Source organism: Mycteria americana, chromosome 9, assembly GCF_035582795.1.
Source record: "Mycteria americana isolate JAX WOST 10 ecotype Jacksonville Zoo and Gardens chromosome 9, USCA_MyAme_1.0, whole genome shotgun sequence".
NCBI classification, from domain to species: domain Eukaryota; kingdom Metazoa; phylum Chordata; class Aves; order Ciconiiformes; family Ciconiidae; genus Mycteria; species Mycteria americana.
In genome coordinates, this window is record NC_134373.1 from 29,806,129 (window position 1) to 29,822,420 (window position 16,292).

A 16,292-nucleotide genomic window follows, 5' to 3' on the forward strand; every position below is an offset into this window, starting at 1 on the left:
CAAGTGATAGGACAAGAGGAAATGGCCTCAAGTTGAGCCAGGGGAGGTTTAGACTGGATATTAGGAAATTTTTTTTCACTGAAAGGGTTATCAAGCATTGGAACAGGCTGCCCAGGGAAGGGGTTGAGTCGCCATCCCTGGAGGTATTTAAAAGACGTTTGGATGAGGTGCTTAGGGACATGGTGTAGTGGTGGTCTTGGTAGTGTTAGGTTTACGGTTGGACTTGATGATCTGAAAGGTCTTTTCCAACCTATATGATTCTGTAATTTTTTTTTTTTCTGTGATGTTATGTCTAGGATGAACCCTGGTGTATTAAACACAAATTCTGTTATTGTGATAAAAGTTGATAAGGCTTCCTCGTATTTAGTATGAATATATACATGTGTGTGTGTGCGGATATAGCAGCTGGTTCTTAATGCCATAGTGTGCGTCGTGTTCATGTGGCATGAACTCCGATTGTATAATCCCGTGCCCTCCGGTTGCTGCCCGGTCCCTCAAGCAGCGCCCGCGGAGACGTGCTTGTTTACTCTCCTCCTCCTCCTCCTCCTCCTCCTCCTCCTCCTCCTCCGCTGGCGGCTGCACAGACCCGCGGTCCGGAGGGTCGGTCCGCTCCCTCTCAGCCACAACCCCCCCCGGGGCCCGGGGTGCCGGGCGGGGAGAGGCAGGCACCGGCCGCCCGCCCGGGAGGCTTAAGGTGCCGCCGCCCGCTCCCGCCGCCGCGGTCCACCTTAACGCGGCGGCGGCTGCGGCGGCGGACGGGCCCATTGCCGCGCCGGGGGTCGGCGGGCCCCGGGCCCCCCGGGAGCCGCTCCGCCGCCCCACGCCCGCCGGAGAGCGGCATAAAAATGAGTCAAAAGAGATAAATACGTCGCCGTCACCGAGCCGCAGGTGATGGCGGGTCCCGGCCGCCGCCGAGAAACCCCCGGCGGCAGCACCCGGCCCGGCCCCCGCGGCGGGGCCGGGCTATTTATAGCAGCCGCCGCGGCGATATAAGGGATGGCCGGGTGCGGGCTCCCCTGCCGCGGCCGCCGGGGCGGGAGCGGGCGGGCGGGGGCCGGCGTCGCTGCCCGGCCGCGGGCGCCTCTCGGCGGGCATGGGCGGGCGCTGAGGGCGCGGCGCGGCCCCGGCAGCCCGGGTGAGCGGGGCTTCGGGGCCAGGGGTTGGAGGGCTCGGGGTTGGGTGGTGCTTTTAGCAGGGGAAAAAAAGAGAAAAAACCCCAATAAATCGCAGTTGCTTTTGCTTCTCCCCCCACGAAGTGAGGGGGTGCGGGATAGCGCCGCGAGGAGTTACGGCGCTCCACGCGTGAAAAGCCGGCGGGAGGGGTGGGATCACCGTGACACCCAGCGGTAACTGCGGCGGGGCTTGCCCCTCTCTCCTCTCCTCTCCTCTTCCCCAGTAATTCCTGCTGAAATGCGGTGCCCCGCTCTGGCATGAGCCCCCCCCGCCAGGAGGAGCGCTCCCCGGACACCGCCGCTTTCCCTGGCCGGAGGTCGGTGTCGGGAAGAAAGGGCTGTCGCCGACTGTCGCCGCGGAGCCGCCGCTCGCAGCAGCGCCAGACGCCGGGCTTGGGACGGTACGGTGGCTTTGTGCCGCGGGTCTCGCTGCGCGGCGGCGGTGGGCTTTCGGTGTCCCGGGGGGGTTCTTTCCGTCCCGGCTGAACGCTTGAAAACGGACTATATAAAGCGATGGCTGGACCGCTGCGGGTCTCCCGTCTTCTTCTGGGGGTGTGGTGGGGAGAGGGGGTCACTCCGAGTTACGCTGTGTAATGAAGGATCTTTGCAAGTTGAGGGTTTGTTGGATTTTTGTTGTGTCTGGGGTTTTTTCCCCCCAGCAGATTCAGAGCCACGCTAATCTTTTCCTTTCCTACCCCTTGCGTGTTCTGATCTGTGTATTGCAAGATTCCTCATCTTGCATTAAAACTGCTCTTGGACCACTAAATACTTTGTGAAAGCTTGCAGATTCATGTGTTTGGGTTATTTGCTAGACTTCTAGAAGAAAGATACAGATGCTGTCTTTAATTACAAAGAAACAAGGAGAGAAGGAGGTACTTTTTTTTCTGGTTTTACTTTTTCTGTGCTTTAAGAAAACGAACTGAACCACAGCTGAAGGACAAGGATTTTTCAGCTCTTGTGCTTGGGATTCTGGGATTAGAAAGAAAACTTGTAAATTTTTTTCTCTTTTTTTTTAAATGGCTTAAGAGCCCTAGAAACAGTGTTTAGAAAACCCTGCTTCCCAGACACAGAAACTAAGATAAAGCCACGCTGGCTGCAAGTTGAGGAGCAAGTTAAGAGTTAGACCTTGGGTGGACCAGTCTCAGCATCCTGCACTTGGCTGCTCTAGTAACCCTCCCTGTCGAGCTGATGACTTTATGCAGCAAACTGGGACTTTACACCGTGGCAGCTCAGAGTGGAGGCTGGGGTTTTGTGAGAAGGGCAAAGCGTGCAGTGGAGTCCTTGCCCCTCTGTGAGGCTCTCCCGCAGCACAGGTAACTGCAGCCCTTCTGTACCCATCAGCTGGCACTTTTCTACATTAGTTTCCCAATGTTATGAAAGTGTGGAAATCTAAGCCACCAACTCCTTAGGCATCTTAAGTCATCTAAGTTCAGAGTTTGGTGGCAGGCTTAAAGGGATGCTATTGACTGGAAATGTTCTGTCTTATCTGGAAACTGTTCATACAATAGATGGTACTAAGAACAAGCACACCAACTTCATAGTCATACCTGGATATAGATGTGCTTTCTGAATTTTCAGTATGAAATTACCTGGTTATCTCAGGCCCTTTCTGCACAAGAGAGATGCATTTCAAAGGCCTAAGGCTGCATGGGTCAGCTGTCGTTATTTTTTCTTTATGAAAGGTGCTTGTCTGTTGCTCTGAATCTGTTAGGGGCATTGCAAAAATGGGGTCTATTAATTTAAGAAAAACTAGGAGAAGATAAGAGAGAGAACAAGGGTGTGGCAAGGAAATTATGAAGTAATAGCTTTAAAAAACCACCTCTCAGTAGCATAGCTTTGGACTGCCTAATAGAGATAGGATTTTTTTCTATGTACTTGAGTCTGAAAACACAAAGCTGGCAGCATCTCTTTAAAAATAATAGCGCATATAGAAAAATAGGTGTTCTTCATATTATAGTTCTGCATCAGTTTGTTTGCCTTCCTTTGATTTTGCTCCTCCATTCCAGGACATATCCCATACGATAGAGTGTGTAGCCCAGATTGCAGAGGGCCAAACACCCCACCAGCATGACTCCCAAACCAGAGCAGCCAGAGCAGCTGCACCAGGGTCAGAGCTGGCCCAGCATCTGTTTTCAGAAATGATGTGAAAGGCAGTTTCTATTTATTGAAGTTTTTGGTGGGTGTTTTCACAAGCTCAAAATTTTTTGCAGAGGAACTAAGAATTACAGAAACAAAGCTTGCCTTCTTCATGGGGGGAGGTTTTGGTAAGTGTTGCGTTGGGTGGTTTTTTCTTAAACTGGGACTGAGGCTAACAAAAGGGAGGAATAAAACTATATCATCTGGTGGTTAGAGAAGACTTCTTTCCTTTTCCCCACACATTTTTTGGCACCAGGGGAGACATGGCATTTGCGGGCTAGAAGGAGAAGGATGGTGAGTTCTGTACATGAGCTGGTGTTGTCATTGGCAAAGTAGTACACGAGGGCAACGTAATGACAAGCGAATATAGGTAAAATGAATGTGATTAATCACTATCATTGACATCGTGCTGTGGTTCCTTAGAGCTCTTCTTTAACTGCAGTCAGAAACAGTGTCCCATACCTGAGACCTGCATGGCCCTTTAGCTCGCACCACATGCTGCCGGTGGTGTTTCCCTGTTGAGGCCATCAGGACAGAAACTCTACTCCCTTCTGCTCTTAATTCTGGAGGGCTCCTTGAGGAAAGCTGTTTGGCTTTGTTCATTTCTGCCCTTTCCTTTTTATCTTCCCTCTTTGGGTGTGAAATATTTTTTGTGGCTGGATTCAAGCCAAGGGCCTCTACCTACCTCCCGCAGTTGCCAAGCCGGGCATCCCTGCTGACCTGCTGGGCAGGGGTGAGCCAATTCATTAGGATGAATCAGTCTGCCCTGTGAAAGTTTTAGGCTCCAGACTTCAACTGGACCAGCCTTAATTTTGTTTTGCCTGGTTTGTTTGCTTTGCACTGCTCCAGCCACGCTGTCACTCCTGGTGGCTCCTCGCTCCAGCCTCGCTCAGCCTTTGCAGCCTGCGCAGGGCCTCTGGTGCGGTGTGCTGCCCCTCCGCCTGGGACCTGCCCTTGCCTCAGTGTTGTAACTTCTCCATTTTATCTCTCTTAACCTCTCTTACCTGCAGAGGTGGAGGCAGGAGGGATTGCACCTCAGCATGGGAACGTGCAGCCCTCGACGCAGAGGGTACTCCAGACTCTGGAGGCGGAGAATATTAACATGAATCCACAGGAACGAAGAGGGGAGTGTTTTTGCATGGTGGTGGTGTTTGCATAAGGTTTTACTGTCATAAGTAAGTAGATCAGGGTTGAGGGGACAGATTCAATATGGAAAATCTGGAATTCATTTTCAGGCTTCCAAGACAGTACTATAGACAGGGCTGAGGAAGAGAAGTGGTGTTAAAAGATATGGAAATGTGCCTTGAAAGCAACCTTTCAAAGATCAACAATATTATTCTTGGTGTCTGAGGCACCCAAGCTTAATGAAGTATAAAGCAGAAGGGCTTGGGAGGATTTGGTCCAAGTGAAAACAGAATGAGCGTGGGACTGGCAGATGGGAGGAACGTTAGCCCACTCCTTGGTGGAGTTACTTCATCTTTCTCCTGTTGTTGCCTACAGAGGGACCTGACAGAAGATACTTAGTGGGGAGGGGAGTACAGCCTTCCTGTTCTACTTGAATGTCACTGGCTGTATTTTTCTCCATGGGGAAATGACGGTCCAACCCTCCAGTGTGTCACATCCTGAGTGTTTGTATCCAATGTAAATCTAGAGCGAGTCCATCAACTTCAATAACATCTGCAATAAGCCACGACTGGCTCTTTCTGAACAGAGAGGAGAAATGAACAGCTGTAACTTCAGGTGCTGAATTTTTTGGTGTACTCATTTTTTTGAGATTTATGACTCTCTTATTCTCCGTTTGAGAATGTAGTGGAGCAACTGCTGATCCACGCATGCATGTATATGTGAGAAAATGTCAGCGGAGGAGTAATATGTATGGAAGTCTTGCAAAGAGATATGGCAAACTGGCCACCTGTTCTTAGATGATGAAATAATTATACAAAAATATCTCTCCTGAAATAATGATTGAGGGAAGAGGTGGGGGCAGGGTTGGGGGAGGTTAACGGTATTTTTAAGTAGTTTTCTGTACTTACAGTGCTAATGGTACTTATTACTGACTCTCCTGCTAATTTTACTGCTTCAGACACTAGTTCTTCAGTAAGTGGTTTCATCAGAGAGACTAGTCGAATGGCTGGAGCTAGCTGAAGAGATGGGAAACCTGCCCCCAGGTACCTTCTCTGTCACAGACTGCCCAAAGGTGGGTAGGCTAAGGTCAACAACTCTTATAGATACCCATAACTGTGAATCTGCCTCTCACTGAGCCCACTTTTCTTCTTTCTAAAATGAGGTAGTAGAAGTTTTTTCTTTGTGGGGTGTGTTGGGAGCATAAATAGAGCAAATCCTGAGATACTTAGATGCCTTCTGACGTATCTGAGATACTCTGGGTTGGTATACACCCTTTTCTGCTGCTTCTCTTCTGGCCAGAATTGACCAGCAGGATTGCTCAGTGCTTCTACAGCTGAGGTTTTTTATTAATTTTTGGCTAAATCTTGCTTGCCTCAGAATTTGTTTGCCATTGATAGTCTTGAGATCAAAATCTTGAACTACTTTCTTGTACTTTCTTCTACTGCTACTGTAGAGCAGCTTAAAAAGTGTGCTGACACCCCTTCACCTTCTCCCAGATAACATAATGCCTGCCTTGCCTTCTCTTTCAGAAGGTCTGCTCCTGGAAAGAATGTTGTACCAAATACATAAGTTTATGCAGTGTGGTAAAAATGGTTTATTCTTTCTTCATCCCTCTCCTATGTAAGCCTTCTTTGTTGCTGCAAATTCCACATAGTTTCATACAAAGCCTCTCTTTTGAATGTACAACAGTTCTCATTCCCGTATTAACTTGCTAAACCTACCTGAAGTGGGCGCTTCATTTCATGGAAGGGAAAACCTATGTATTTTCCCAAAGGTGGGGGAAATGCCCCCAAATGGTTTGCTGATTTCTGTGCTCTGTTTGGTTATTGCCAACTCCTGACTGCACCTGCCTAGTTCTTGGTTTAGAGATGAGTGTCACTGAGGACTTCCTGGGGACCATTTCGCATCTGAATGGTGACTTGTAATGATCAAACATTGTGGGCCAGACCACTGGTTTATGCAGTGACTGGTGTTAGTCCACTGAAGACCAAACAGCTGCTCCAAGTTTCCATCATCTCCAGTGAAAACGAGTACAACTGCATCAGCTCCCAGCCAGTTTACAATAAACCTGCTCCCTGGGCTGTGGGTTAACCTTGTTAAGTGTCTCCTGGGGTCAGGTCTGTTACTCTTGTATGTGGAAAATAAGTCTTGGTGTGCTTTCTGATCTACTGGAGTGTAAATAAAACAAGAAGGTCTTTCACTTACAGGCTCACTCATCGGCATATATTAGTAACGCTCATCAGCTTTTGACTGGAACTTTGATGGCATAATTACTCTAAAAGGGTAACATATTCAAAACTACCTGTGTGACTTTGGGAGTTAGATTCCTAAGATTCTTAGTCATTATTTTAAACAGGAATCAGCTTTTTAAGCCACACATACTCCTGGAAGTTTTAAGAAAAGGCTTCTGTTATCATGTCTTTAAAATGACAGTTTCTAGGACAAGCGTGGCAGCTCTGCTACTCCACTCATATTGAATAAGGAGGTTGAAGAAACAATTAGAAAAATACTGTGGAAAATAGATTCTCATGGGTAATCTTAGTAGAGAGGGCCAAGATGTAAGAATGTCTACTCTTGAGTCACCTGACAGCAGGATGGATGTGAGCATGTATTTTCAGCTATGTCTTTAAGACAGCCAGGAGGATGACTGATGTCTTGGCCATCACTGTAGACAGAGCAAAACAGGATTTCTCCAGACAGGATTTCTCCATTTCTCCAGACAGGATTTGGTGCACTGAATTCAAACAACTTGTGACTGGAACAGTTCGAGTCACCAGGGCAAACATGGTTATCAGAAGAAACAGATAAACTAAGAAAACAGTCTTGCATACTCTAGTGTTTATGTTTGTGTAGGTAAGACTTTAATTTGCTATCAGTCTTAGGTTTCATTTTGAGCAGTGATAGATTAGTCTTGGTACTTGTGCAATTTTTAAAGCATTCCTGTAACACTTGTAATGCAAAATCTATTTATTTTGCAACATACCTGTGCAAAATAAAGCACACGGGATCACACAGGAAAGTCTGCAGCAGGACAGGCAGGAGGGTGCTGAAACTGGGTCTCAATTCCCATGAAAACCAACAAGCTCTGGTCCATGCTCTTCCAATCAGATTCCTGCTTAGTGCTTCTGAGGCAGCTTGGGGCATTTCCTTGGCTAGACAAAGTGGGGTTTGGCTTTTCTAAGGAGGAAAGCTCCAGCCTGGTGACGGAGGGAGGAAGATGATGTATGTTTGGGGGAAGATGGGGAATGGGGAGCATCCCCCAGCTAGAGATGCCACCACCACTTCTTCAGCAAGCCCAGCTTCCCCGATGGTGGCACAGGCTGCTTTACAGCTATGGAAACTCTGTTCCTCTGGGCAAATCCCTGCTCTTCCTGTGCCCAGAGGCAGCTCTGCTCTTTTTAATAAAGTTGATATGAGTGGCGGGGTTGACGATGAAGCCTTCTGCCAAGCCACTGGCTCCACATCTGCTGCCGTCATGCTGTGTCCCTGTGCCGCCTGGGCTCCCTGACGGAGGAGAGCCGCCTTCGCTCCATCCCAGCCTTGTGAGGGGCACCAGTGTTTTGGTTTGGGGGGAGGAAGCTGTCGCAAAGCCGGCAGGAGGAATTTTTTGTTTTGGTTGCATGGTGAACAGTAACAATATGAGTTTTATTGCTCAGAATGTATCCACGTTTATAGGATGCTATATTTAAAAAGGAGAAAAAATGAGTCATGGGGAGCTATGCTATTGCTAAGTATTTATGTCTACCTCTTGTGAGGCTGAAGGCAGCGGGAGTTGAGCAACACTCTTGTGAAGTGTCTAGAGGATTTACAGATCAAACTAAAGCCCACTGAAGTCAGCTGTAAGTCACGCTGTGCCTCGCTCGGGGCCCGTATCGTGTACCTTGTGCTGGTTACAGTGAAATACCCTTCTTGAAAAACCTGGGAGCGCTCAGTGCTGTCGACTTCCCTGGGCTGGGGCGGGAGCTCGCTGAGCCGCGGGCTGCCGCAGAGGTCTTACCCTCCCGGCGGTCGCTGCTCCTCCGCTGGGAAGTCACGACGCGGTCGCAGCCAGGGGAGGGACGGGTGTCCCTGTGCCTCGCAGGCCATGCGTACAGCACCACAGCAGGTACCTGCACCCTGAGTGGGAGCGGGCAGAGCCTGGGCACGTCTGGGCTTCTGCCCGCTCCTCTACAAGAGCTGTAGTCCCAAAGGGAAGTAACGTCGGGGTCTGCTGCGGTACAAGCTGCTGGAGCTCTCCTCTCAGAGCCTACTAGGGACACAGGGATGCCAGGGCTCAGATACTTTTGCTTACGGCATGTCTTGACACTAATTCAGTTGGCTTGCACTTAATTATGAATGCAAATGTTGTTTTTTGTTTGGTTGTTTTTTTAGTTAAAAGTTCCTTAATGAAATACTGTTCTGTTTGAGAGCGCCAGTGAATTCAGCTTTCCAAGTGTCTGCTTGCCAGCGTGGCTCAGCTCCGGTCACAGGTAGAGGAGGGACTGGGACTGGGGCTTCTCTGCTGGGTGGGCCAAGAACAGAGGATGGAGATGGACTGACCGTGAACAAACCCAGACAGCGTGGTGTGCCCTGAAAATGCAGATTTGCTAACAACAAGGTGCTCTGCAGCTCCTTTGTTTTGCCCACTTATTTGACAGGAGGGGTTTTCAAAGTGAGCAGAAAATAATCATTAAAGTGAAGTCTTCAGGATTATTGGGCTTTTTGTTTTGCATCTTTAGGAATTGGTCATACCGGTATCAAAATGAGCATATTTAAGCTTCCTTTGATATATTTTTTCACGGATACATTGGAAAACAGAAAAGGCTGTAACGGTGTAAGGCTGGTTCTCATTTGTGGAAACAAATACTTGCTTATCTTGCAATAGTAAGAGGGGTTGAAAAGCTTTTGAATAGGGATCTGTTATTTGCATTGGTGGAAGCACAAAGCCTAATGGTGAGTCTGATATACAATAGCTGGAACAAAGACCCACCCAACCCAATTTAGAAGGATGTTAATGGACATGGGTGCAGTGGGAATCCCATCCATTTTTTTCTTGAACTGGCTTTCCCACTTAAAGAGCTACTAAAACATACCCTGTAGCATGTCTCCAGGCACCCAGTCACTCCAAAAAAGCATTTAGAGGATTTTCTCCTCTAAGTTTGCAAGCCTGTGATACAAGCTCCTTTACCAGTTGGTTGTGGTGACACAGAAAGACTCCAAAAAGGTATGAAATGGCAAAAAGTAACAGGATGCAGATGGAATTTAATCTTTCAGGCACATCCAGACACTGTTATCGGGTCTGTCATCTGTACTTAACATACCCAAATAGGTCTCGAGTGGTCTGCATAGACAGCTGGCAATTTAGTAGAGATTGTGATCTTCAGAAAATATGTAGCTGATGTCTTGTGTAATACTTGGTATGAAACTATTAGTGCCACCACTCTAAGTACAAGACTTGCCGGGTGGGGAACATCTATCTATAAAGTAGGACTCATGGGAAAGAAGTTAGTCGGTACCCAGCACTCAATCCCAGAAATAGTCATCGGCGGCATTCACAGAGCTTGTGCTGTGGGGTGATGAACTGGGAAGGGAGAGATCACTGAAGGAATCCCTTCAGCTCAGGAGTGCTCACTGCCGAGCTGCAAGCTGGAGGTTGGTTTGATGGCTGCTGGCATTTGGTGAGGACAAGAGTCCCCAGCTAACCTCGGAGGAGGAGACATGCCCTACTGCTCTGGCAAAACCCCAAGCTGTTGCGAATTGTTTTTGTGAAACGACAGTGCAACATCAAGTACTGCCATCGTGGCTCTGAGAAGCATATGATCTCGCTGTTAGGTTCCTGCCTAGCCACAAGTGTACATCCAACATAACCGTCCTTGGAGAACAAGGCAGGTATCGCCTGAGCCCATCCTGTGCACACCCTGCTTTGCTTCCACCTGGAGAGACCTTGGTGGTAGCTGGTGAAGGATTGTAACTCTGGATTGAAAGTCTGAAGGTTACGATGAGCCATAGCAATGAGGTGGACTTGAATGAGTACTTGCAGCTCTTCCCTCAGAAAATACTTTGTAGCTCAAGGGCAGAGCGCTGGGAGAGAGACTTCTCTGTTTCCTCCACGTGCTGTGGATGCTTTTACATTTAATCTGCAAACAGGCAAAATAGCAAGCATGAGGAGCTGAGCAGACCATTTGCTTTTCTTGAGGTTTGGTCTGCTCTGAAAAGCTCTGTTAAAATGCTCTGCTGAGCATCGTTTCCTCTGTGCATTCTGCAAAATGGCTCCATGCAGCACAGAGATGCTGATAAGATGCTGCAAAAGCCCCGTCCTGTGAGCTGTGAGTGTTTTGTTACGTGAGATTTACCTGTGGAGTGCTAAGTCCATCTTCAGAAAGTTTGACTGGGACTGAACGCCTGCAGAGCGTGAAAAGTCTTTCATGTTAATCAGCAACATTTTCTAAGGGGATATATAATTTCTTACTCTTTTTGCAATGTAGCAAGTCTGTTTAATTAAGCATCTGGGATTTGAATTATTAAATAACAGAACAGTTTCAATCTACTTGTGTGTTGGTAAAGATCTCCAGCAACCCATTTTTATTCCTTGGATTTTTAAATTAGGAGCTTCAGAAACTCTTTGAACCTCAGGAGGATGACTTACTGGATCCAGGAGGGTAGAGAAATACAACTCTTTTTCTAAGGTCTCCTGAGCACAGCAAGTCAATCCCTGTTGTTTACATACCAGCCTCACAAGAATATGGGAATAAATGTTAGGTTGTCGAAGCAAAGGAGCAAAATCGTGTTTTCAGGCATATGCTGCGTTGAAGCATCTGTTTGGTTTTGTGCAGTGTGAGAATAAATCCTTTTGCTGCACAAAACACTGGGAGCAGTTCTCTGGTTTGGAGGTCAGATTGCCTCATCCGTTTTGGGGGAAAAATCATAGAGAAAAATAACAGTAGTTGCATTTTGCATGGACTTGGGAAGGCTCGCAAAGAGGTGGACGGGTCTAGCCGAGAGGCGGGAAGGGACTAAGAGGAGTTGTCTGTGCCAAAGAGGTGAAGGCTTGCTGAACTCAGGCGGCAGGTGGAGGTCTGCCACCTTCAAGGCAGTGAAGGAGGAGCTGAGGAAGGAGGTGAGAAAGTGTCTGCTCGTGTCCATGGTGGGGGCAGAGGGGCAGGCATCCCTGCGCAGGGTGTCCTCATGGGCAATGGGAGGTGAGGGACTTGCTGACGAAGCTGCTTGGCCCCAACAAGCTCCCGAAATGCCTCCCAACCTCATGAGAGCTCTGGCTCCCCAAGCCCTGCTGACCCCAGGCTAACGTGCTCTCCCTCCTGTTGGAGACCGGTGCACTTCAAAAGCCTTGTCGAGTGAAGGGATGGGTGGACATGGTGGGTGGAGCTGATGACCCAAAATACCATTTCCCTTTCCTAAGGCTGGGTGTGTACCAAACTTGTGCCTCTGTGTGGTAGAAGAATATGAACCAAAAGTGCTGAGAGATGCAGTGGTTAAATTGAAGCATGCTGTGGCAGGATGAAAGTAATCTTGTCCCTTACCAGCCCTTAATGCTTTGGGGCTTTATTTTTTTTTTTTCCAGGTGGCTGCAATCCATGCCATCTGTATCTGTGCTTTTAATAGAGAGATTTTTATGTGCAGAAACATGTCAAGACACCATCAGGGTAAACCATCCCATGTTATGTTATAGCTTACAGGGTCAAGATAAAACATAAGGATATCTACAGTTGCCTTTCAGTTAAAATTTTATTTTTGCATTGTCCTTGAATGTACTGAAGCATATGAAAAAGACCCCTACGTGGAGTGAATGTCCCTTAGGGAGAACCCAGCAGTTCAAAGAAGGGCCAAATCCAAATTTCTTGCTCTTTCTGTGAGTCCGATATTTAAAACGTGACACAGATGAGAGATGTACCTGAGTTTCCAAGACTAAGGCTAGCATCTCTTTGCTTGGTGTTTAAAAATAATGGCACTATACAGGCATAGGAATGGCATATGGGATCTGCTATAAGGTCAGAGCAACACAGCGCTGCATCCCACTATTTTTGAGAAAAGTCCTTGATGTCTTGACTCCGTTGTGACTTTGCAGCAGGATACTTCACTGCTGTGTGGTGGATGGAAGAAAAAAATGGATCTTCCTGGGCTCTGATGGTAGAGCCTAAACATTTCTATGAAACTGCTCAGCCAAGGTCTGAAACTCAGGAGAATCTGAGCAAGGAAACCTGTTCGCACAGGAGACCAGAGTAATTCAATCAAAACGATGCTCTGGAAGAGCTAATCAAGGACCAGGGGTTCTTTGAAAGCAGCTCTTGATTTGACCTTGAGAGTCTAGACTCAGAAGCTTTGTCCAGTTACTTTGCTTTGTTCAATTCATGTGTGGTCTCACCGGTGAAACGACCCTTCCCATTGCCCAGGTAAAGCAGAAGTCCTGCATGCCTGTGGGAGCCAGCGCTCTGTACCACAGCAGGTACAACTGCACGTAGTACCACTCACGCTTAAGGAAAAGTGAGTGTGTCCAGCCTCAGTAAATGATGAGAAACGTGGCGATATTTGTTTTATCCTCTCGTCCCATCAAAGGTCCGTATCTGCCCCTTCGCCAGTACTGAGTGGTGTGTTTGTTGTCCGCATTGCTGTGGGGAGGGAGCTCCTCTGTGGGTCAGGTGTAGCCCAGCACATCTCCTCATCCCTCCGGGACAGTGTGCCCTCGGGGAATCTGACTGCACAGTGTCTAGAAATCTGTTAGTGCCAGCCCGATGATTAGACAGAAGGCATCCTCTTTGGCACGGGGCGCTGGGAGGCCGAGTACCTTCAGGGCTGACTTCTGAAATAACCATGTGTGGTGTGTTTCTCCCATGTGAATGCTAGAACCAGTTTATAGAGCAAAAGCAGAAGATGTTATTGTTTGGTGTGTGTGAAAGGCACTTTGTGGCAATGGCAGCGGAGGATGTGCCTCTCCCTTTTCCTTTAACTGGGGAGAGACTCCCCTGTTGCTTTTTCTTTTCTTTTCTTTTTTTTTTCCCAAATGGCAATTGATTTTTGAGGGGGGTTATCTTTTCCTGAAGTTGTGAGTGAATTTCTGATGTGATTGCACAGAGGTAGTGGTGGTTGGAGCCCTGCTGTTGCCTCGTTCATCGGAGGTGCTTCATGAGAGTGCAAAACACTTTTGAGGTATGATTTCCCATAGCATGCTAATCCAGTGAAGTGCTGTAGACTCGCTTGCTGGCACTGTTTAAATCCATAATGCAGCACCACCTGCCAAACCACAGGGTATAATGGAAGTGTTAATGAATGTACATATATACCCTCCCACGCGGCTGCAAGTTGAATGACTTAAAAGTTGAGGCCGAGGGTTTAGACTGAGCCTAGAAGGAACAGGCTTAGGGTATTCTGATGCAGGTCTGTGCTGAAACTGGGGGTGACGGGTGGCCACAGGGCTCTGAAGTTGGGTCAGCTGACCCATAGGGTATTTTCAAAGATGTGTTGATTTTTGGCTGCTGCGCTCTGATATATGGAATCATCCACTCGTGACACCTGAGAAGAAACTTGAGCATCCAACAGCAAGGCGCAGGTACTGAGCAGCACCGGCTGGGATGCTGGTACATCTTTTCCGAAGGGGTATCCTTGCGGGATGCTTCTCTCCAGTGCTGGCAGGGCGAATTCGCTGGATGGGAGGGAGAACTTGAGTCATGCATGGGTAAACTCTATTCCTCAAGGGTGGTTTGGCCAGTTACCTGCCGGTCTGAGTATCAAGGTGTGCATTTGCCACCAGGAGGGCTTGCCCAGGCTGGCAGGGAGCAGGAGGAGGACAGCAGGGAGGGAGCTGACAGCCGCGCAGCTTGCCAAAGAGAAGGGCTGAGAAGAAGTGCCGGAGTTGGCCCGGCACGTGGCTGGGATGCTGGTGGTATACACGCACCCTGTCCTCAGACGGGTTCACAGGAACGCTGTGGCCTCGCGCAGCTGTGGGTTGCCATGAGTGGGGTGGAGGAGGGGGCCACGCACCCCCTCCATCGCTCTCCTCACCCCAGTACCCAGCCCCAAGCTCTGCCCACACTCCTCTTTCAGACAAGCCTGTTGGATTTGCCAAGTATGGAGTTGCCTTCCCAGCATGTTGTACGTAAATAAGAGGCACACGCTCTTGGCAGACACTGTAACGAGCCTGGAAAAAATGACTGTTACAGGTCCTGGGCCAGTGATGAGATCTTGGCGTCTTCCAAGTGACAGTAATGACATGGACCTGGGAAATGCCTGGAAAATAGCCTTCCACGTGGTTCTGGGATTTAGAGTCATGAAATTCTACCTAAAATCTGCAAAGGGCCTATTTGGGTAAACCTGGGAGATGGTATTTGTGTAAACCTGGGAGATGGCTGTTCCTTCATCTTCTGAATTCCACACTGGTGAAGTTCTACTAAAACTCCAGCGTCAGAGACTAGCATGCTCTGTGCTCTTCTGTACCTCTAAATGAGTACTAAATGAGCTGTGGGGAACCAGGAGAACTGTCCTCAACCCAGCAGCCTGGAAAATTGGGAGAGAGCCCTATGAGCCTGCCTGTGCCCTGGGGTGTAGAAGTGTTGTAGAAACATCTGTGCTGCTCCATAGCTCACAGGTAATTCCAGGGAGCAGTGGGATGCAAAGAGGGAATGGGCAATCTGTCTGTTTTTCCATAGGATATGAACAGCAATAGTCTTTTTGCCTAGAAAGGACGTAATCAGGAGTCAAGTTTTGGAGAAGACTTGCAGTAGAGCACAGGTTTTGGAAATAGCCTGGAGATCCCCACTCTTCTCACCTTCCTCCATCTCCCCCAAAAGGCTCTGGCAGCATCAGCTGTGGACTTGACAGGATTCACCCATCCCTGCATGGAAATGCTATTACCAGGGACCTTCGCAGCCTTCAGCTCTTTACAGCTGTTTGAAGAGATGCAAAGTGTGTTTGCCAGGAGGGAAGGGAGTCTTTAAAAAGCCATTTACATCCCGAAAGATGTCCGGTAGCAACGCTGAAGACGTAAAAAGCATTAAATACTGAATTGAGCCTGACTGGAAGACAAACTTGGAGCCAAATGCATTGATTGATTTGCAGGAGGGTGACTGGAATGAGATGGCCCTGTACCCTTTCTATCCATAAACCATCTCCAAAGCATCCGTAGGTGCCGTGAAGTCTGTGCGTTGGCTCAGCCATGCCTGCCCTGTGCACATCACGATGTCCATAAAACCACAGTGCAACGAGCCATCAAGGAGCTTGGCTGGGGGTAGGTGCACAGCATGGTCAGGATACTATCGAGCACCCCTTGTTTTGGCAGCGGGATGTGAGGCCGTGGTGGGGAAGGCAGGGTGAAACCGTGAGTCCATGCTAGGCAGTTTTCGGTGCTGCTCGGGATCCCCCACACCGCTCCGTGGTGCACGAATTCGGCACGTGGACTACGCGCCTGCCCAGGGCAATGCCAGCTGGGGCCAGGAGGGCTGTGCTGTGCACATCTGGCTGTGCCATGCACATCTGGCTGCATTGCCAGCAGTGGGGCCACGTGCAGGCAGCAGAGCATCTGGCTGCAAACTGAGCACTGCCACAGCGCTGGGCTATTGCTTCGGAAACCTTGCTGAGCAGTGTAACAGAGCAGCAAAACCACCCAGGGCAGTGGATTTGGGGTCTTTATATTGGCGTGTCAGCAGACTGGGATGTGTAGGAGGGAAGCTGCCCATTTCCAGGGATTGTGTGAGCAGGAAGGGCAGCTATTGGAATTTGAAGCCGCTTCCTCCATTGTAAATTTGTTCTTGTTGTGTTATCTCTGGCGGGGCAGGGCAGGGGAACATCTTGGCTATCTGATTTTTTGCTATAGTATGTCAGCTTCATCGGTTCCATGATAACATAGGAGAGGCATTCCTGGCCTCACTAGCG

The 16,292-nt window shown here is 48.7% G+C and overlaps 1 protein-coding gene across 3 annotated transcripts in view; it reads left to right on the forward strand.

Moving 5' to 3' along the window:
• Positions 1–714: 714 nt before the first annotated feature.
• MRAS (muscle RAS oncogene homolog) overlaps positions 715–16,292 on the forward strand; it is a 42,183-nt gene continuing 26,605 nt past the window's right edge. For 2 of the 3 annotated variants that reach the window (XM_075511596.1, XM_075511597.1), the window contains exons 1-2: positions 1,005–1,135; positions 1,397–1,573. The gene's annotated coding sequence lies outside the window, so the exon portion shown is untranslated. Of the gene's footprint in view, positions 889–1,004; positions 1,136–1,396; positions 1,574–16,292 lie in introns of those variants that run through there. The other variant, XM_075511598.1, reaches the window with a different exon arrangement.